The sequence below is a fragment of the Psammomys obesus genome, unplaced genomic scaffold, assembly GCF_907164565.1.
Source record: "Psammomys obesus unplaced genomic scaffold, mPsaObe1.curated_primary_1811, whole genome shotgun sequence".
NCBI classification, from domain to species: Eukaryota; Metazoa; Chordata; class Mammalia; order Rodentia; family Muridae; genus Psammomys; species Psammomys obesus.
In genome coordinates, this window is record NW_026596091.1 from 22,373,132 (window position 1) to 22,396,456 (window position 23,325).

The following is a 23,325-nucleotide window of genomic DNA, read 5'->3' on the forward strand; positions in this document are numbered from 1 at the left end:
TTATTATTATTATTATTATTATTATTATTATTATTATTATTATTATTATTACTGCCTGGGATCCAAACTTAGATTCTAATGAGCCATCCCTCCAGCCCACTGGAGGAGAAAGTTTTTTAATTCTGAATTAAAAAACAAATACCACTTAATCGATACGAGAGGAATTCATGATCTTCATAAAGCAAGATCTTTGTTGAAAGTCTGTCTCAGAACGTGGCACTTGACCATTTTAATGCCCAGAATACATTGCTGGAATATAAATTGACTACTATGAACATTATTGAAAATTATTATGTTTCCTTCCTGAAAAGAGATTTGAATACATCAGGGAATGGTAGCTAAAGCTGTCCTTTTTCTGTTGCTTTCTGGTTCGGGAATAATGCGTATCACAGGTCATAGTGATTGTGATGTTTCCATGAAGATTACTCCCCGCAACTGACAGTGCTAGAATGGTGCTTCAGCGGCTACTCGCATCCGAAGGCATGCTCTGTCGTGTCAGTAATGCAAGAGCGCTGTCACACCGCATTAGCATGCCTGTGATATGTCTTACTGACAGAATCACAGTCTTTTGATTTACATGGACCAAACTTAAAATAAATGAGCGGAATATTCCCTAAGGCATATAATCAATTGCATCTGTTGCAATCCTGGTATTTCCTTTGCCCTGTTTATACCATTACTGCCTCTACTGAAGCAGTATTATCGTTAAGTGTTTCCATGAATACGTCCTGGCACCAGCTCCCAGTACCATTGCTCCGCTACAAACACTTCCAGCCTCGAAAGACCACAGAAGTACCAGTATTGCCGCGATGCTGTATTGATTGTGATAAATGTTATGAGAGAAAAAAAAAAAAAGAATGTACATTTCTCATTGCATTTCTCTGTTATCTTTGTGCTTGAAGGAATAACAGCAAACCATTGTGGGGACAGAAAACATCTGTTAACAATGCTGAAGTAATCTTGCTGTTCTGCAAAATAACGCAAAAATAAATTACCGGGCATTTCTGAACAACATTCTCTGAAGTCTATAAAAATTGGAAGCATTTGACTTTGTTGTAGTAAGATTAGGAAATATCAGACCAGAAAAATGTGCTTTGCATTTAAAACAACATATGGTGGGATCAGATGATATCTGGACCACACGATTTATTTTTAGGAAGTGGGACATATGTCATTTCACCTTGCTGAGACTCTCTATTCATCTAAGCCTCTTCTACCTAGCTTAGGTATCCAACTGGATAAAATCAGAGGGGTTATGTCATTTTATTTTAAAGTTGAAAGAAAAAAAATTATTATTTTATAAAAACCAAAAATAGAAATTAAGCCTACAAACTTTCAACATTTCCCCGAGTGTTTGTTTTAATTTAAAACCAGTATCATATACATTATTACATATTTTGTTATGTAATGATTCATAAAAAAGGCAAGCTTTCACAAAGAAAGGGTTTAGTTTTTTCTTATAAAATGGGTCATTATTCAAATAAATGCAAGATTTCCCTAATTAAAAAAATGAAAGAAAACTGGTAATGAAATTATTATATTTTGTACAATCTAACAATCCTTTTTTATTAAACTTTATGTATAAATAAGGTTTTTCTTTTTCATGTTGGAAAATACATTAAAGTTTTATAGTTCAACAGGCTTTTAAATATATCCAGTAGCTTACGCTAAATTTAAACTGATCTAGCAAATTCTTACTAAAATGTTATGGAAGGTGTTACACTCTTTTTAAACCTAAAGACATTTTCTTTCAATTGTAAATGTTAAATTTTATTCTTAGTTTACACAAAATGAACTCAACAGTATGGTTTCTTAAATTTTTATGAGTAGGCAAAATTGTAAGTTTTTAAGTAGATAATAGATAAATAATAGATAAGCATAGATATTAAATAGATAATAGACATAAGCATACTTATTAAATAGTTAATAGCTTATCTATTATTATTAAAATTGTGGGCTACATCCATGCGAAAGGAACACTAGCAGTTATAAAACTGCTCAAATATTTAACACATCAAATATTATTTAAGAAAATACATATTTATTAAAATAAACACTCCATAGGTGTACAGATTTTAGTATGTTTATCCTATATTATATGTCTAATATCCACTTATAAGTGACTATATACCATGTGTGTCTTTCTGCTTTTGGGATACCTCACTCAAGATGATCTTTTCTAGATCCCGCCATTTGCCCTTAAATTTCTTGATTTCCTTGTTTTTAATTGCTGAGTAGTATTCCATTTCGTAAATGTACCACGATTTCTGCATCCATTCCTCCATTACGGTGCATCTGGGTTATTTCCAGGTTCTGGCTATTAAGAATAAAGCTGCTACCAACATGGTTTAGCAAATGTCCTTGTGTACTTGAGCATCTTTTGGATATATGCCTAGGTGTGGTATAGCTGGATATTGAGAAAGCACTATTTCTAATTATCTAGGTAAAATGATCAATCTTCACTCAGACAGGCAAGTGGGATGGACATCTGAAGAGGGAGAAAACAGGAAACAGGGCAGGAGCTTAGCATAGAGGGCCTCTGAAAGATTGTAAACAGCGGGGTATCAAAGCAGATGCTGAGAATCTTAACCAAACTTTGGGCAGAGTGCAGGGAATCTTAAGAAATAAGGGGGAGATAGAAAGACCTGGAGGGGACAGGAACTCCACAAGGAGAGCAACAGAACCACGAAATTTGGGTCCAGAGGTCTTTTCTGAGACTGATACTCCAATGAAGGACCCTTCATTGATATAACTTAGAACCCCTGTTCAGATGTAGCCCATGGCAGCTCACTGTCCAAGTGGGTTACCCAAGTAAGGGGAACAGGGACTGTCTCCGACATGAACTCAGTGGCTGGCTCTTTGAACATCCCCTTCTGAGGGGAGAACAGCCTTGCCAGTCCAGCCTGATGAGACCTGATAAGTTAGAGTCAGATGGATGGGGAGGAGAACCTCCTCTATCAGTGGACTTGAAGAGGAGCACGGGAGGAGATGAGGGAGGAAGGGTGGGATTGGGAAGGAATGAGGGAGAGGGCTACAGCTGGGATACAAAGTGAATAAACTGTAATTAGTATAAAAATAATTTTAAAAAATAAACATTTCAGCTTTTCAGTTCTTCCTTTATCTTATTTCCTTATAAATAATACTATTGATTATAAGCAAAATATTGCTACAAAAAAGTTCATGTTAAGTGATAGCAAATTAGATCTCTTAAAAGAGAAATAAGTTAAAATGTAGACATAGGTATGTGATGCGCTACTGATTCTTAATGCAGCAGAAATACTAATTTATCCATTTGACATTTTCCTCTCCCTACTGTCATATGACTTAAGCATTATGACAGTTAAACCGTCCTACAAAATTTTGTGATCAGTCATGTTCACTTTACACTAAGGCAGTATAGTGTTTGCGGTGTTTGTAGTCTCTGCCTTTTATTTTCAGGTTTTGGTCTCTTATCCAAAGAGCTACAAATGTAACAAGGACTCCTTTTCCAAAGGCAGAACAAAAGTACAGCTCAAAAATAAATACAACACAAGAAAGCAGCAGTCACAGGAATGAGAAAGTACTTAGGAGCCCAGATTACTGTCTATGATGTCCTTTTTGGTGTTCAAAAGAAGGAATAATTTGGTTGCTAAAGAATATAGCATGAGTAATTATCAATTTTAATTAATATATTAAGGCATATTATCATTTTTCTACTGTGTATGTTCCTCCCCAGAATGCATCTGATTTTTCATATGGAAGCCCAATTATAAAAACCATAAGATAGTGAGTTAAAGGCTTTTTGAAGAACACAGTTTGCTTTCTGCACCCAAACCAGAACAGGCTAAAGGGGCCTTTCTGTTCTTCTTATGAGAGATACTAGGAATATATTTAACTAGAAAGATTCTAACTCTGACCGTCATTAGGGACAGAGAAACGTTTATTAGTGTACAGACTTTACTTGAAGCCAGACACAGATCAGAATCAGGTGAGTTTTTAAGATTGCTAACTATATTGTTTAAGGCAGGGGTTTGCATAGTACGTGAAGGTAAAGGTTTCCGGGTGCCTCATTATCCAGAGGGTCCAAGTCTAAATTATCTCCTATGCTTGTCTTCCTCAATAAGTCACATACAGCAGAGTCTGTAACATGGAAGCAGGGTGTGATGGTTGGAATGAACATAGCCCCGGTAGACTTATAGAGAGTAGTACTACTAGGAGGTATGGCAATGTTGGAGGAAGTGTGTCACTGGGGGCAGGCTTTGAGGTTTCAGATGTTCAAGGCAGGCCCAGAGTGACTCTCTTCCTGCTGCCTGCTGATCCATAGATAGAAATCTTGGCTACCTATCAAGCACCATGTCTGCCTACATGGTACCATACTTCCCACACTGATAATGAACTAAATCTCTGAACTGTAAGCTATCCCCATTTAAATGTTTTCTTCTATAAGAGTTGCCATGGTCATGGTGTCTCTTCAGAGCAATAGAAACGAAGACACAGGGTGAGGAACCGCACATAGCAATCTGGTACTCCTTGTAATAGTACTTGGCAAGCAAGCTTTAGTGTAATTCAGCACTTTCTGGGGTGCTTCCAGGCCGCTCACATTTAAAGATTAGATGCTTCTGATAATCTATACTACCCTACATGACCTGAAGGCTACAATTCTCTAACTTTATAATCTATACATTCCCCTTGGTATTGTTCCTCAAGCCCTAGTTCAATTCTAGAAGTGTATGAACTCTCAAAACAAGATACCGCTTTGTCGTAGTTCCAACCCTGTAGTTCCAACCCTGTTCTCCTTAATGTCATTGCAAGAGATATTTTTCAGTGAGATCACATACTTCCCTGAGTACCCTGTTTTCTCCCAGGAAGAAAATTCCCCTCTTATGTTTACTTCCAATAAATGATACATTTTCTAATGATTTTTTAAAATTTGTTGCTTAGGTCATATACTGAAATCTAAGTTCCTTAAACATGGGGATTTGAATTAGAGGATTTGAATGGGTGTGTGAATAAACATTTGTAAATCTAGCACCACACTTTAGATAGAGGAAAAACAAAGTCTATCATACAAAATCTTGACAGACAGGAGCCTACCATAGAGAGCCTCTGAAAGACTCTATCCAGCAGGGTATCAAATGCAGATGCAGAGAATCATAACCAAACTTTGGGCAGAGTACAGGGAATATTATGAAAGAAGGGGGAGTTAGAAAGACCTGGAGGGGACAGGAGCTCCATAAGGAGAACAACAGAACCAAAAAATCTGGGCAAATGGGTCTTTTCTGAGACTGATATTCCAACCAAGGACCATGCATGGATATAACCTAGAACCCCTGCACAGATGTAGCCCATGGCAGCTCAGTCTTCAAATAGGTTCCCTAGTTATTGGAACAAGGACTGTCTCTAACATGAACTCAGTGGCTGGCTCTTTGATCACCTCCCCCTGAGAGGTGAGCAGCCTTACCAGGCCACAGAGGAAGACAATGCACCTAGTCCTGATGAGACCTGATAGGCTAGGGTCAGATGGAAGGGGAAGAGGACCTTCTACATCAGTGAGCTTGGAGAGGGGCATGAAAGGAGATGAGGGATGGAGGATGGGACTGGGGAGGAATGAGGAAGGAGGCTAGAGCTGGGCTACAAAGTTAATAAACTGTAATTAATATAAAAAATTAAAATTAAAAAATTGTTTCTCAAGCTAAGCATATAGAAATAAGACTAAGAAGGAATAGTGGAGACATTGAGGACACCCTGAGTTGTATAGTGAGATCCTGCTTCAAGAAAAATAAGTGAAAATGAAATTGTTTGTTATCTTTAATAAATTTTATTACTAATAGAAATATCATGTCCTAAAACATTTTAAAAAGAATATTGAATCGAAAGGATTATCAAGAACAAAACAAAATTTGAGAATTAGAAACACTTTTCTTGCTTCTAGTACAACCAACTTCTGAATGTAGAGTATAATTTATTTCTCCTTGGTTTTCTTTTCCAAGGGCACTAAATTGTGAAGAACAAGTTATATCTATTTTAAACTTCTACATACTGACAGTACAATGACAAAGACTGGATTTTAAAAATCTGTGAATTGAACCTCTACTCTTTATTCTCTAACTTACAGAAAATGGGTCATACTTGAGAGTACTTTCAGCCACTGAAGAAAAATTTACAAAAGATTGGCTTTTTTCCTTCTTTTTTCTTTATTATTCTCTCATATATTACATCCTGACCGAAGATTCCCCTCCATCCTCTCCTCCAAGTCTCCGCCACCCCTCCTCTTCTAAAACTTCTGCCAAGAAACATGTTATACATAGCAAGCTTACTATCCAAACGATAAGGTAAAGGCAGTTATTCTTCCATTCAGAGATACCATATAAATCATTCCTATTGCTGAAGCCACCACATTCTATTACTTGAGTAATAGAACATGGGGAAATCAAGCTCATGCTCACCAGGAAACTCATCTCTACTAGCTAGCTGCCATCGAGCTTGAAGATGGTAGGCACACTACCAGGAGAAAAGGGGAATAGTTAGGCTTACCCAGAAGTGAACCCCATGAGCTGCAACTGTCAGCCTGGCAAGACATGTTCCCTGGTACATTAGTTGTGTGAATGAGAATAACCAATTGCTTTATGATTAAGCCAGCTCCACAAGTTGAAAGGCATATTTGGCACCAATATAAGGGCCAAGAACCCAGGAAGAGACACGTTATAGGTTACAGGGGAGAGTGTATTAATTATTTTCACTAAAAAGGAAGAGGATTAAATTGGCTTTTAATGACTTATCAACATACCCATAGGTTAGCATCTCGCAGCCCTCATCAGAGAAGCATTTTCTGTAACATATGCAGATTAACATAGAGACCCAAAACATAAGATATGGCAGAAGTATAGATCTAAATGGAGCATCTAAACCATAATCCTCTTCCCCTAAAACTCAGGATCATTACCGAAGTGAGGTGGGAGGTTACAAGAGCTGAAGGTATTAGATAACTAAAAAAAAAAAAAAAAAAAAAAAAGGGTTTTCTGAACTTAGAAGGACAGTAGCACAGACTGACTCACAGCAGTTGAGACAACATACAGAAAACCAACACAAGCTCAAGCCAGACAAAATCCCAGCATAAAGAGGGGAGATAGCCATGAAGTCCCACCATTGTGAAAGGTGGTATTGGCAAGTGATAGCTCCTCGGAAAAGAAAAATCAGTTCTCTGTAAGGAATACTGATAAGTTGATCTGTAAAAAGCATCTGCAATCCTAGCACTCTTACATGAAGATGGGAGGTGAAAATGGAACAATCTGTGAAGTGTGCAGTTCTGTCTAGTCTACTTCAGGCCATGGGAGAACAACAGAGAAACCCTGTTGCAGACAGGGTGAAAGACAATGAATGACACCCAAAGCTGTCCTCTGGTCTCTACACGTGTGCCACATCACACTCAGAGATGCTCCACACACATACATACATACATGCATATATACAAATAAATAAAATCTCATCTCCGTAAGCCCTATCATTAAAAAGATAAAATGGAATCTTCAGGAAAATAACCTAGAAATAAGCATTTTTACTATGTCCTACAGCGTTAATTAGATAAACCTATGTAAGCAGTAATAGCTTGGCTATACAGCTCTAATTATTTTTTTGGAGCCCTACAGAGGAATTCCTAAAAATCCCTAAAATAGATCTCAGATCTATTATAAAAAGTAAAAATAAGAACAAAAATATAAGTTATTTTATTTAGAATTATTATCTGCCAGTCTGTAAGATAAACACCTTCTCGATATTTTATATAGCAACCTCAGAATCCCCATTCTCTCTCCCTCCTTCCCCCTTCACACACCCTTGTCTCCTTCTTTCATCTTTTTCATTCCATTTTTCCCTCTAATTCCCCTTCTTTGTCTTCCATCTTCCTATTTCTGAGTTTTTTATTCAAGGAGCACCTTCAGAATCTATCGTTAGAAGTAAAGTTTAATCTCATAGAAATCTAAAATGTCTGTGTTAAACTTGACGGTACTAAGAATTCATGTTCATTTGCCAAAACTGAAATACATTGTTTGGATTCTCAAATATAGCTTACTTCTTCTCAACAGATGTTCATTTATGGAGAGTTTTGCCAACCTTAGACTCAAGTTTTTAGTTTTCAGACTTTTATATAATTTAAAATAAAAAAGCTTTTTAAAAAAAAAAAAAGAACTGCTTCTTCTTTAACTGAAATAGAATTACAACCCTATCTCTTCTCCCTTTCCTCCTTTAAGCATTTCCTGCTACTCCCCCTTGAACCCCTGCCATTCATTGAATCCCTCCAGTTCATTGTCTCTTTTGATGTGATTAGTATTGTTATGTGTGTATACACATGCACACACACATTAAAAAGAGAGAGAGAATTAATAAAAAATATATCTACCCAGTAACAGTCTGTTTTCAGAAGCCTCTGCTTCCACTCTACCTCCATTCCCTTGGGACTTCATCTCTTGGTCTGGACACAATATTCCTCTAGTCCTTTCATCCCTGCCTCTCCAGGCTTATATTTTGCCTTACTACAGCCTGCCTGCAGGTGTCCCTCCCTTCATCCTACTCTATTTCCTAGGGAGTCTGCCTCTTGGTGAAGAATCAGCCTAGCTCTTTCCCACCTGTCCTTTCAGAGTTCTCTTCTAGCCCATCTCAATTACTTTGTGTCAGCTGCCTACTACAGAAAAGTACTTTCTATTAGGATGCTCCCAGAGGCCACCCTGGGCTGGAATTCTGATGTCAGACCAGTGGCTCTTTCAACCCTCATTAGAGAAGCTGCTTCTTCTAATAGATGAGAACCAGCAGAGAACAAACTGAAAAATGGGCAGAAAACAAGACTTTGAAGGACTCAGTCATAAATATGATGTCTTCATCAAGCTCAGAGATCTGTTTGCAAGAAGAGGTAGAAAGACTGTTAGAGTCAGAGATGATGGCCAACTACAAGTTGGCTCAAGAGGACTGAGACACATAAGAACTCTTAGAGACTAAAGCAGCTCACTCACAGGTTCAATCCCAATGAGGTGGGGTCTCAGCATAGAAAGGAAGAAGTGAGGACAAAGTCATATCCCTAAAAAAGAAGCTATCTGATACTCTAGAACCCTACCAGGTACTTTAGGTACACTTCAGAGCACTCCCCATGGCCAGGAGTAGTTGGCCTACACAACCTCAGTACTGAGTTTACTAAGTAGTGGTTTCTTGTTTGGTTGTTTTTGTTTGTTTGTTTGTTTGTTTGTTCATTTTTGCTTTGTTTTGTTTCTTTTTGGCTTTGTTTTTTGTGGACTTGTCTAATATTGCTTAATTTTTGCATTTTTATCTTATTGGTGTTTTGCTTGTTTATTTTGATTTCTATTTTTGTGGAGTATGTGAGTGAAAATGTATGTGGTTTTTTTGCTTTGTTTTTATTTGTTTTTATTTCTTAAAGAAAGAGAAAAAGAACAAAAGTTTGGTGGATAGGCAGATGTGAGGATCTGGTAGAAATTAGGGGAGGAAAAACATAATCAAACTACACTATATGAAAAACTTAAGTTAAAAGAATAACCACTCATGTTCTTTTCTTATTTCTAATAATAACCACAAAGCACTTTCTCTGGGCTGACAGCCCCTTTCATGAGATCGAAAGGGACAATTTCAAAGGCAGATCTCCAGAGAAGTAATATCCTTGGACCAACCAATTCTAACTACCAATAAATTGAGAAACCTTTGCTCTCTTAAAATGTTAATTCTCATTGTCAGATGAGTTGCTTATTTAAAAGACTGGGCCATGTAAAAAGCATTCTGTGCCCCTCTGGCTCTATTTGTTGCTTTACAAAGATGTTACAAGAAAGAATTCATTATGAGTGGCAATGGACTATGCTGTTAGTTATTTTTAAAATTTTTATTACTACTCCTTCCAATATTTTCTTCTGTAGTTAAGTTTTTTTGGGCTTCTTTATCTCTCTCTCTCTTTTCAGTCTTCTTTTTTGTCTGTATGTTTGTAACCAGTTAGAGCAACTTCCTCACTTCGATGAGCTGAAACTCTTAGGTGTTTCTCAAACATTAAGGAAGGTAGAAGCCAACATTCATGCTTACTGTGACTTTTCTTTTCTCAGTGAAGCTTCTCACAGGAGGTTAAGCTTTGCCTGGACTCTGGAGACCTGTAATGATCTTTTTTCTTTCTCAGCTCATAGTAGATAGAATTCAAAATTGCTCTAAGGACAAACTTTATTATCAGCTATAAAAAGCATATCTCCACCACTTCTATTGACAAGCATATGTCCACACTTCTGTTACCATCTTCAAGCATTTTTAAGGAAGGTGCTGCACAAAACTGGGTTTGAGTAAAGCTTAGTTGTTCATACCTTTATTCCAGTACCAGTGGAGAGCTTTACATGCAGACAAATCTCTGTGTTAAAGTCAGCCTTGTCTACATAGCAAATTCCAGGCCAGCCAGAACTACATTGTGAGACCCTGTCTCAAAAAACCATGCTTGATTTGCCCTTTCAGATTTGTGACTATATGATTTTTTCTGTAATAAAATATTAATATTACCATATGACAACAGTATGAGCATCTATTTTAAAACACACATGTACTTGAAAATAGAAATCCTTTTGTATTGGAATATCTTGCTTTCAATTAAATATGAAAAAAAAATCATATAGAGTACGGATATATCAATGGCCAGGAATCCCTTCACTGTAAGAACAGGCAACAGTCACAAAATCATGGTAAAAAGGCAGATCCTGGGTACTACTTTTCCATGAACAAGCTGTATGACCTAGGGTCTCATCTACTCTCTCTGGACTTCCATTCCTTATCTTTAATAGGAGTCTATTATACTAGAGAAAAATCTTTAAAACCCTTAACAAGTTGACAACACTCTCATTCTACATTAATCAGGGAAAGGTTTTTACAGCTAGCATTACAAAGTAGATTAAGAAAAGAAAGGCCTGTTGTGGTAAGTAAGCAAAGGAAATAAGAGAATTTACTAGTCTACAAGGAACCATGACAGGAGATTATTTCCCTAGCCAAGTGACTAGAGCTATGTTATGTTGATTCAATTCAGGAATATATATATATGCGCACACTAATATCTAAAGGGAATAAAATTTTAGTTGATTAAACAGAATTCAAAGAGTTTTAAGACTTCAAACAATTCTTACAAATCAATTTATTTATTTCAAGTACATGATCCCAGCATATGGATTACATTGGGAAAAGTATAAACAGGTCAAATATTAAGTCAGTAAAAGCTTGAGAGAGAAAAAAAATATATATATATAAGATTTTACTTGCCCTCAGTAGTCTGTAATTGAATTATCTCCAAATGTGGAAAATTTTTCCTGTCTCCTATACATAAAACAAAAGTCACCAAATACTGAATGTTTTCTGTCCATTTCTTCTTACTATTACTAAAAACTTTCAGTGGAAAAATACTTCATGTGGAATAAAATTTAAAGTGCCATTTGTGGCTGCTTTTCAATGTTCCACCTCATATATATATATATATATATATATATATATATATATATATATGGACCTCAAGTGCCACAGCATATGAGGACAGCTTGTTAAGGTCACTTTTCTTCTTCCATTCTTCTACTTCACAGATCCAGGGGATGGAATTCAGGTAATCTGGCTTAGCAGCAATCACGTGTATGTTTGAGCCATTTCACCGGCTCTTTATAATTGCTTTAGAAAACATTTTAATCATGTACTTTTAGAATACCAGGATCTCCCAAATCTTCACAGCTGGCACTCTTCAATTTGTAGATGAAAACAAAACCACATTCAGAGAAATAATTATCTAAATCAAACCCATGATGGTCTGTGAGCTACCTCAGTATTCCCAACGTTCTATAAATAAGGCAGCAAAAATAAGTTCAGTTTTCAAGGCTGTACAGAAAGTGGTGCATGTCTAATCCTCTTCTCATATAATCATTAGGCATTTCACCAAACAAAAAGAACCTCCTATTATCCTTACGTACTGATCTCCAGCCAGAGATGAACTTCATTGATCACGGGTTATGGAAAATTCAGTAGAAGGCCCATGTCAAACCCTGGGTTGACCTCAATGACCTCCACCTCCCTGTGTTTAATCTTATGGTAAGTAGGTTCTGTAACTTGCCTCCAATAAACAAAATATGTGAAACTCAATGGTCTTACTTAGGGTTTCTCTAACTGAGATAAAAACACCATGACCTAAACCAAATTGGAGAGAGAAAACAAAAACAAAAACAAAACAAACAAAAACAAAACAAAAAACGCTTATTTCAGTTTACAACCCTCAGGTCACCTTCCATCACTGAGGGAAGTTAGGGCAAGCACTGAAAGCAGGAGTCTGGCTGCAGGAACTAACACAGAATGCTTACTTCCTATTGGCTTGATCCCCCATGGCTTGCTCAGATGCTTTTATATAGAACCACATGCCCAAGAGTGAGTTCCATAAGATGGGCCCTTCCTTAACCATTGTTAAGCAAAAAATTGCCCTACAGACTCGCTTACAAACCAATATTTTGGGCCTTTAATTTTTCAATTTAAAATTTCAATTGAGTCTTCCCAACGGACTCTAACTAGTGTCAGGATGACATAAAACTAACCAACACAAAAATTTATGCTTTTTAAAATAAATTACACATTATATGACAAATTTTATTGGAAGTCAAGTCCATGCTGAACACCCACACACACACACACACACACACACACACACACACACACACACACACCACTAGAAGAACAAGAACAATGTTGGGTAGGAAATGAAGAAACCTGGGGATTGAAGGATGAATATTATCAAAACTCACTGAATGAAATACTAAGAGAAGTAAGAAATGTAACAAGTCAGGGCAATTTGTGTACTGCCCAAATAAAGACTGTTACCCACCCAAAGGCAGAAAATACGAATAAGGAACTCTGAAGAAAAGGGCTCATGTGCCATCACTGCTGTTAGGGAAAGTGGAACCATCCATTAAACACTGTTTCTGTTTTGCAATCTGACAGAGTTAGAGCACGCAAAGCGTATATGGATGAATACTGAGAAGTAAAAATGGACTGCTGGTTTGGCTCCTCTGCAGAGGCTCTGCAGTTTGCCAAGCACATTTTACACCTTACTTCTGCCTTCTTCTCTACTACAGAGTCTGCTGTTTCCCCCTACCTGAAGCCTATACATTTGTTTCTGCCAATTAGAAATATTCCAGGGATATTTGGAAACAAACAAACAAAAAAAGCATGTGAGACAACAGCCTTCATGCTGATCTAGTTCTAGAAAGGAAGACTCTGGAGACCAGGGCAGCTCAAAGCACAAGAGCAAAACTTTCCTGATCCCTGTATTACACACACTGCAATGTATTTCTGGAATAAAGAGCTCCAGTGTTTGAGCCCTGAATCGGGCTCTTCTAGGACATCCAAGAATTTTGTAAATACAGCAGTACTTCAGCAAAGCATTTTGTAAGCACAAGATTATATAGACTTTTCTTCCTAAAATGTCTAGACTGTTCCAAGCATAGAAAGAAAACAAATCCTTCTTAATCTGATAAGTAATACCTACAAAAATAATAACTATAAAAATGTTTTAATCCTATAATAAATAACTGAAAATGCCAACCACTCGCTATTTTATTCACTGTTATACTGCTAAATTTTTCTAGCTAGCACTGAAGAATAATGAAAGGAATAGAAAACATATCCATCAGAATGGAAGGCATAATCTATTATTCACAGATGAAATGCTTCATTCCTAATGTATATCAAGATGATCTACAGTTTAAAAAAGTGAATATAGCAATGCTATTGTACAGTGGATCAATATGAAGTAATCTACTGCTATTTACATATGCTAACAGTAAAGTAGGACTGATACACCAATACCTCTTTACAATAGCAGGAAAAAATCATAAAAGACAGCATCAGTGAGATGAGGAACTTTCAGGAAAGTGGGATGAAATTGGAAATTACTCTATTAAGCAGAATAAGCCAGACTCAGAAAGACAACATTGCATTTTCTCCTACACAAGAAAGTTGGGTTTAAATGTATAAACATCTGTGTGCATGAGTCTATGTGAGAGAGAGCAAGAGCAAGTGAGTGAGAGAAAGTGGAGGGACTGAAAGTGAGGAGGAAAGCTCAATGGAATGGCATAAGAGGAAAATGAAATTCATGTGACATGAAAGTAAGGAGAGACGAGCAAGGAGTGAGTATAGAAATAGGGAAAGACTATTAAAGATAAAGATGAGTAAGAACAAAGTATGTATTAATGTACCAAAACGAAACACTTCACTGTGTATGCTCATTTTAACAACTGTTAGAAGAAATAGATCCAAGAACACCCGGTGAAACTTTGAAATTAAGATCTAAGAAGATCCACTATTTTCCTGTCTGCCATAAACCTCTAAACTCCATCAGAACAGATGTTAATTCAAAGCCTCAACATTTGGATTCCTGAGGATCTAACAGATGGCTGACATAAGTTCCGCACTCAAACAGGTGAAGTATGCTTAAAGACTGGATGACTCGCCTGCAGAAAGGGGAAGAGTTTTAAGAGAAAGGCCACCCAGCATGCCAGGACAGAAAAAAAAAAAAAAAAACACCGAAGTCTCACGTCCCCCATTGCAATGTCTCATTGCTCTTTAAAATATAAACTGCACTTAAAAACAATTTGCTTTAGCAGCTTTCATGTAAATTGCATATCTCTTCCTAATTATCTTAAACTGCTACTGTTGATTAAGTAAAGCAGGTTCGAGAAATAACTGCTTAAATTACTTTCGTTCATTTTCAGAAAGATTGCAATTTGAATTGACTGGCAACACGGGTGCTGAGCTCTTCAGATGAATGATAGATCCCCAAGCTTTAGATATCTTTTTTCATTAGTACCTATAGAGGTATCATCACGAGACAAAGAAGTAATTCAAATGAAGAGCTGTAGTTATCCACTTGCATGTGAAGTTTAACCTCAACCAAATCTCTTTTACCAATCATGAGGTCTAGAGTTTGCCAGTCTGATAGGAATTACATACATGACATACATGAGTAGTGGAAGAATAGAGTTCTTACTGAGACTGTAAATCTGAGTGGTCGTGGTTACTTCACCTGTGACACCAAGAAAATGATGTCTTAATACATTTCAGATGTGTGACAGATGAATTAAGAACAAATGCTGAATCAAATAAGGTTTCACAGAAAATGATGCCTAAAAATGATTGACAATGTCATCCAATATAATTAATAGCTCATCCAGAACATTGATTTGTGGGGCAGTACTTTTTATAACACTGGACTAATAATGAATATTGGCTAATAAATTTTCATTTCTACCTGGCTTGAGGGAATATAATCTTATAACTGCAAAAACTTAGTGTCCTTTAACGTTTAGGACTGATCACACATTCTTGTAATCTCAGCACTCAAGTGGTATTGGAGTACTGTGGTTTTGAGTTCACCCATGGTCTACAATGAGTGCCAATCAACCAGGGCTAAAGAGAAAAACCCTATCTCAAATTAATTAATTAACTAAAACTCCGTTTCTTTAGATTGAAAAATAAACAACTTAGGGTCCTCCCACTCTTTACATTATGGACAGATGGCATCTAGACTCATGAAAAAGCTCTTTGTAATTTTGTTGCCACAAAAGAAGAAAGTCTACTATAAAAATAAAATCCAAATAACAACTAGAAGCATTCACCCAGACATTTCCACACCAAGGCTGGTCAGCTACCATCACTGTGGTTGGCAGAGGCTCCAAGCCAGGGTAAAAGTAGTGTTGGAGCAAGGGCATGTTTCAGGAAGGTGTGGTTTGAGAAGGCTGCACCAGGAAGCTAGATGTGAGATAAGCAGAGCCAAGGAGTTTAAATGGTTAGGAGAGTATATTAGATTGTTTTTTCTTTTTTTCACACACTGGAAACAAGAAAGTACATACAAAATTAAAAATGCTTTTCTGTATTTGTGCAAATTGCTACATTATGAAAGGTTATTTTCCACAGTGATTGTGATTTGATATCATAGAGCAGTTTCTATAAAGCCTGGAAGAGTTACATTTGTATGTGGGTTTCACCATCATCCATTTGTGTAGATTATATTTCTGCATTTAAAATAAGGACTGCTTCGACCCTGCTGAGTTGTTCTTATCACCCTCTATATTGGGTTGTCCTCTGACACAATAAAAATTGGGCTGTAGCTCTACAACCTCTAGTTGCCAGAAACAAACACAATTCTGGGTTTCTTTTCTGTATATGCATCTTTCAGCCATTATAAATTCTTTCAGGGGTCATAGAAAGAGACTGAAATGTTCCTGTTAGACATGCTGGACTCTGATCTTCTCAACAAAACTTCCCCTTGATCAGATTACATCAAGACTACCAGTGAGAGTTCTGTGTGCTAGCTCTGACACCCCGTTTTCCCTGACACTTCCACCAAACTGTCTGCCTTGTTCATTCTATCCAGATTTAACACTGGAAACAGAAAAGCCTTTTCTTTAAAATGCACAGTGGATAGTCCCAATTTCTTTTTCTGTGATTCTTTTGCTGGTTTTTGAGTGTTAAAAGAGAAGTGGTTACATTCTCAACAGTATCTTTCTCTAGTCTAAGTTTTGTATTATGTATTTTAAGCTCATGTTCTCTGGGATTTTCATGCTTAAAGTTTTTAGGTGCCAGGATTTGAACTAGGTTAACAAGGACTTATTTCAGTAGATAAAATGATCTCCATTCAGCTAAATGCTGTAGCTCTCAGTGAAGTTCTTTCCTGGAGCTCCCTAGTAATCGTCTTAAAGGATAAGAAGTGAAGACCTTAATTCATCACTGGCTCTCCAGTGCTCCGATGTGAAAGGAGTGAATAGAAAGCATCACGTCTTCATTATACATGAATGGCATTTGGAAAAGGAGGGCAGGCTGGGTAGGCTTTTGCCTGAGAAAGGGAAAAGGGGTTAATAAAAAGATTTGAAAAAGTACTCTTTCTCCATTTGTACTTGACTTTCAAACTATCCTACTTACAAAAAAAGTGACCACTTTTTTCTAATGAAGAGAAAGGACCAAGGACTTTGATCAAAATAACACAATTTACAGCTAGCAAAGAAAAACAAAGTATAATAAAACCAGGAAAAGGCTTCTTTAACAAACATAATTTATCATAGATGTGCACCATAATAAAAGAGTTTGTATTACAGACATTTTAAAATGGGTTGGTGATGATTTTCTTGCATTAAATATTAATATTATTTGCTTAATTCTACGGTTAACCTGTTTGTTAGATAAGTAATAATTTGACAAAGAGAATTCATCACTGTGCTGTTCTTTCTATGTTTTAAATTCTGGTAGAAACTGGACTTCTATCATCTGTAATTTGTCATGTTCAATATTGTTGAACTGTTTGGGAAGTATTAGGATAATTTCAGAAGAAGGAACAGAAAGAATATGACTGCATAAACAACATGACTGCCTAAACAAGACCAATAAAAATGCAAAACTGGAAAGGAAAATTCTAAGCACCTCATCCCTAGAACAAGCTACAAGCACTTGTGGAATGCTAAAAGCAGAAGAAATGGTCTTCATCATAAAAGAAACCCTTAATTCTTATTCCAACACAAAGTGATCAACCCTGAGATCATAAACATACAAACAACAAAATACACAGCAAGTGAGTTATAGATATAGATAGAGAGATAGATAGATATAGATATATCTTGCTGTGTTTTATATATATGTACATATATATGTGTATATATGTTATGTGTGTATGTATATTTAGATGTGACAATTAAAGAAAACGAGGCCATGAATTTCAGAGAGCACAAGTGGTGAAATGTGGGAGAGGCTGGAAGAAGGAAAAGGAAAGGAAAAAAATTATGTAATTATAACTTTTTTATAAAAACAATAAAAATAATTTTAAAATTTAAATATAAATATTAAAAATTGCATATATTTTATAATAATATTAGTAGTAATATTACTAATCATAAAATTAATTTGGGAATATTTTAATTAAAAAATAAGCAAAATTTATCATGAATAAAACTGAGAAAAACACTATTAATATGATCTATAGAGTGATTGAATACAAAATCCACACAGAAAATATTTGTTGATTCTCTATCCTAGAAATAAGCATTCTCAAAATAAATGAATAAAAACTGTGCCTCAGAAGGTTCCCATAGAGATGAAATTCGATCTCAATACAAGAACTAAACTGAAAAAACATTAGGAGAAACCTAAAGAAAAGTTAACAAGAAATTTGAGATAATTTCTTAGCTATCACACTAAAAAGCTCAAGGAATCACAAGAAAAGAACTAAACAGTATTAAAATTAGAAATGTCTGTGAGTCAAAGGAGCAGTAGCCAACAAGATGAAAAGTCACTGCAGGGAATGGAAGAAAACAATTGTCTATCATGTGGATGGCAAAGATTAATACACAGAATATACAAAGAATTGCCATTGCTCCTGATCGAGTTTTTAAAACTCGATGTTAAAACCCTGTTGCTAAACATATTACATACTCAGGTCAAAGAACATGGAGAAATCAAAGTGCTACTGACTTAGAAACTTCTTTCTTACCAGCAAGCTTTCATAGTGCGGGAAGATGCTGTGTGGGCTACCAGAAAGTCTGAGATTAAAACTGCGAACTCCTGGGAGTTTATCCAAAAGGCAAGTATAGTTTCCTACTCAGAGGAGTGGTATTAAGACATGTGCAGACTCCCATCCTGGTCCCTCTCTTTCAGGGCGTCCGGTATCTACCCTGTTGGCGATTCTGAATGTGATTTTAGCATTCTCCCTAGGGTCCTCTTCCTTCTTTAGCTTCTGTAGGTCTGTAGATTTCAGTTTGTTTATCCTGTATTATACAGCTAATATCTGCTTATAAGTGAGTATATGCCATGCGTGTCTTTCTGCTTCTGGGTTACCTCAGTGAGGATGATCCTTTTTTATTGTTTGATTTTATATTAGTTTATCCACTTTACATCCCAAGGGTGCTTCCTCACAGTTTCGTCGCCCCATTTCCTTTCCTTCTCCCTTTCCTTCTCTCTTTCTCCCCAGAAAAGGGGAACCTGCCTCTCCCCACCTCTGTATCAACCCTCCCCAGCACACCAACTCACATCAGGATTTTGCACATCTTCATCCCATGAGGCCAGGCAAGGCAGCCCCGACAAGAGGAAGTATTCCAAAGGCAGGCAATAGCGTCCTTGTTAAAAACATGTCCCCCTCCGCACACCAGGAGCTCCATATGGAGACCAAGCCTTCTGTCAGCTACATCTGTGCAGGGGGCCTAGGTCCTAGCTGATATCTCAGTCTCTGAAATTTCCCTTGAGACTGGGTTTGTTTTCTCTGATGGTCTTCATTTGAGGTTCCTATCTCTTCCAGCTGCTTCTATCTTCCCCTAACACTTCCCCAGGACACCGAGAGTTCTGCCCTGTGCTTGGCTGCAAGTCTCTGCATCTGTCTGGAGCTGCTGTGGGCTGGAGACTCCAAGATGACAAAATAGGCTCCTGGATGAAAGGATAGCAGAGTATCATTATAGTGTCAGGGACTGGCTCTCTACCCTGGGGTAGGACTCAGGTTGGGCCAATTATTGCTTGGCCCTTCCCTCTATCTTTGTTCCCTCATTATCCCCACACTTCTTGTAGGCAGGGTAATTAATTTTTGGTTCACAGGTTTTATGGGGGGGGGGGGTTGTTGATCCTCTCCTTCCACAAGTCTTGCCCGGCCAGGTGGTGGTCACTTCAGTCTTCATGCCCTCTCCCCCGCCCATTAGCACTCTCAGAGTCACACCCATATCCTCCCAGGAGCCACATGATCTTTTCTAGTATCATCCATTTGCTTGCAAATTTCAAGATTTCCTTGTTTTTAATAGCTGAGTGGTACTGTGGAGGATCCTCTGAAAGGCTCCACCTAACAGGGGATGCAAGCAGATGCTGAGACTCACAGCCAAACTTTGGGCAGAGCTCAGGTAGTCTTATGGAAGAAGAGGGGCTGGGTATAGAACGACCCAGATCGGACAGGAGTTCCACAAAGAGACGAACAAAATAAAAAAATCTGAGCCCAGGGGCTCCTGCAGAGACTTTTTTTTTTTTTTCAGAGTTCTGCAGTGTCTGCCTTTTTTTTTTATTTTATTTTATTCTATCAGTTACGTTTTATTAACTCTGTATCCCAGCAATATCCTGCTCCCTCATTCCCTCCCAATCCCTCCCTCCCTCCCTCATCTCCACCCTGCCCCTTGCCAAGTCCACTGATAGGGGGGACCTCCTCCCCATTCATCTGATCCTGTTTTATCAGGTATCTTCAGGACTGGCTGCAAAGCTCTCCTCTGTGGCCTAACAGGACTGCTCCTCCAACCAAGGACCATGCATGGAGAGGACCTAGACCTAATAGGCAGCTCAGTCTCCATGTGGGTTCCTGAGTAAGGGGAGCAGAGGCTGCCTCTGTCAAGAACTTGGTTGCCTGCTCTTTGCTCACTTCCCCCTGGCAATGTGACCTTGGCAGGCCACAGAGGAAGGGGATCCAGGCAGTCTTGATAGGTCTTGGTAAACTAGTGGCAGATGGTAGGGGAGAAGTCCCCATTTCTGTGGACCAAGGAAAAGGGATAGGGGTCATGAGGGAGGGAAAATGGGAAGTTGAGGGAGTGGGCTACAATCAGGATATAAAATGAGTAAATTGTAACATAATAATATTTTTTAAAAGAATGAGCAGACACTATGGAGGCAAGGCATTATATCTCTCTATATATGATGGGAAGCTGCACTCAAAAAATTCCCAATTCGATGTTTGACTAAAAGAGCCATACATAATGACTACACCATTTGACATGGCAGTGTAGATGAAGGAAATCTCACAGTATCTCACCCATAAATGATGAGCTACAGATAACTATTGATTGCTGAGAGACATCAGTCTTCTCCAGTAACGAACACTGACCCAGGTGGTCAGTCTTAAAAATGTATACATAAAAGAAACACCGAATGGAATTTGGAAGTCCCCCTTCTGTCTCTCTGTCTCTGTATATGTGTGTTTGTGTGTGTGTGTGTGTGTGTGTGTGTGTGTGTGTGTGTGTGTGTATAATAATAGTTAAAGAAGAGGTCAAGAATTTAAAGGAAGTCTTAGGGTCATAGAAAGAATTAGAGAGGGGAGGCATGGTGTAAATACATTATAAATGTGTACTATTTACATTGTAAATGGTGTAAATTATAAATAATATAGCACATGTAAAAATTCTCAAGATAAAAACCACTTGCTTTTGGAAAAAATCATAAATGATAATTAGTTGAACTAAAAAATTTTCAAAACATAAAAGTAAAGGTTTATGAAAACTAGTTATAAATATGAATTCTAATATAAAAAACCTAAAAACCATGATTTAATACACAATTTTCTTGAATTTGTAGAAACAAGAACTAGATGAAATAAATAGGTTTATCAGGAATATCTAATTTCAAGATACATGCATTCTGATTGGAGAGAAAAAAGTATGTGTTACACCATATCTTAATAATTACTAGCTCTGTAATATATTATGTGTTAGACACTATCTTGACTTTCTTAATAACTGCAATAAATTTATAAAGTAGGACTAATATTATTAATCCTAAAGTCCAACCTAAGCCCTAGGAATACAAAGAAGTTAATATTTAAGAAGCCATAGTTAGTGACAGAGAAAATAGGGCTCTAAATATGGATGCAAAGTCAACACTCTTTTAAGCTGATGTGCTTTCTTGACTTCTGACATGAAAATATTAACTTAGGTGTCTGCCACAAGAGAGTAGATGAAATTATCTCCAGCACTCTGCTATGCATAATTGCCATGGAAAAATTTCTCCTCGGATGATCAGACTCAGAGGATTGCTTTTGACACTGGATTCTAGTGTCTCTAAGTTTTGTTTTGCTTCTAAATTAATATGATTGCAAAACTGAGCCCACTCTAAAGGAAGAAGTTGTCTTCAATCAATTCTTACAGCTTACCAATATTTAAGAAGACACTGAGAAGGGAATCTCAGATAATGACCTCATTGGAAAATATTTTGCCTTTTCTTTTAACGTTACTCAAACAGTTCCCTCTCAGACTCCATTTAACCCTATAGTCATGCCCTTGTACTTTCTTGAGAGGAACTCTGATTATAAAAATTAGCTCCACTGAGTCTTGTATACAGTATAAAACAACATTGTAATTGTTACTAATGTACACTGAAAAATATATACTAAACATCTAATTTTGGCCCTGCCAGAAAGATCTGTTTCAAAAGTGAGTAGATATTACTGAGAAAAGATAATAAATAAATAAATAAATAAATAAATAAATAAATAAATAAATAAATGGAAAGAAAAATATCCTAGCATAAGCAGGATTTTTACAATAAGAAACTGCAATAGGTTTTAGTTCAGATGAAAAATTGGGTCATCTTCCATAAACACTTCTTTTAAGATGGCATTTTGATTGAGACTCAAGGAAAAAGAAGTGACCACATCAGGCAGACAGAGCATCTACATAAAAGCTATAAAATTCTCTCTGAATTGTTAATGTCTTTGAAGAACACTGTGGGCATAGTACAGGACCAGGTAAAGGAGGTCTACCCCAACATTATGCAAGTGAGTGGAAAAGTGCAAAGGCGACTGAAGGGCGGTATATCAGCCAGTCACAAGTTTGGTTTGCATTCCAAGCTGCATCTGCGAGGGTTCACAGAAACACTGAATGTGACATAGAAAAGAGATCTGAATGCAATTGTGGGAGCTGGTTGAGCACTTTGTTTGACTGTTGCTTCTATCCCTGGCCCAGGTCCTGTGATCATCAGGCAAGCATTCGAAAGAAAAACATGGGCAAAAAATATGGATGAAAAGAAGAAAAGCTGGAACACATAAGGACAACAAGGGATGAGCTAGAAACCACAGGGCAAGCTGAGCAATGCTACCACAAAAGTATAATGGGAAGACAATGGATTGTTTAGAGCAGTGAGATCACATAATCTGACTTTTTTCAGAATCATTACCATGACTATTGTGATTGAAGCAAAGTAAGCTGGGGACACAACTCAAAAACAAATGCAGGGAAAGCCAGTTAGGAGTCTACTGGAGCCAGTGGTATTCTGGTAAGGACTTAAAAACTAAATAGAGGAAAGGAGGAAAAGATTTGTATATTTCCTAGATTTGACATATGAAACCTCTCCCCACGACTTCTATAAGTTCAGCAACCGAATATTTAGCAAACACTTTACAATTTTTCAGAAATTTAAGCATCAGTATGTACAAGCTGATGCCAATCAGCTCTAGCCCATGAGTTTGTCCAACTGGGAAAGGAAAGAAGAAAAAAAAATTCAACATTAAAAGTACTTGAAAGGAGAGAAAGAAAGAAAGAAAGAAAGAAAGAAAGAAAGAAAGAAAGAAAGAAAGAAAGAAAGAAAGAA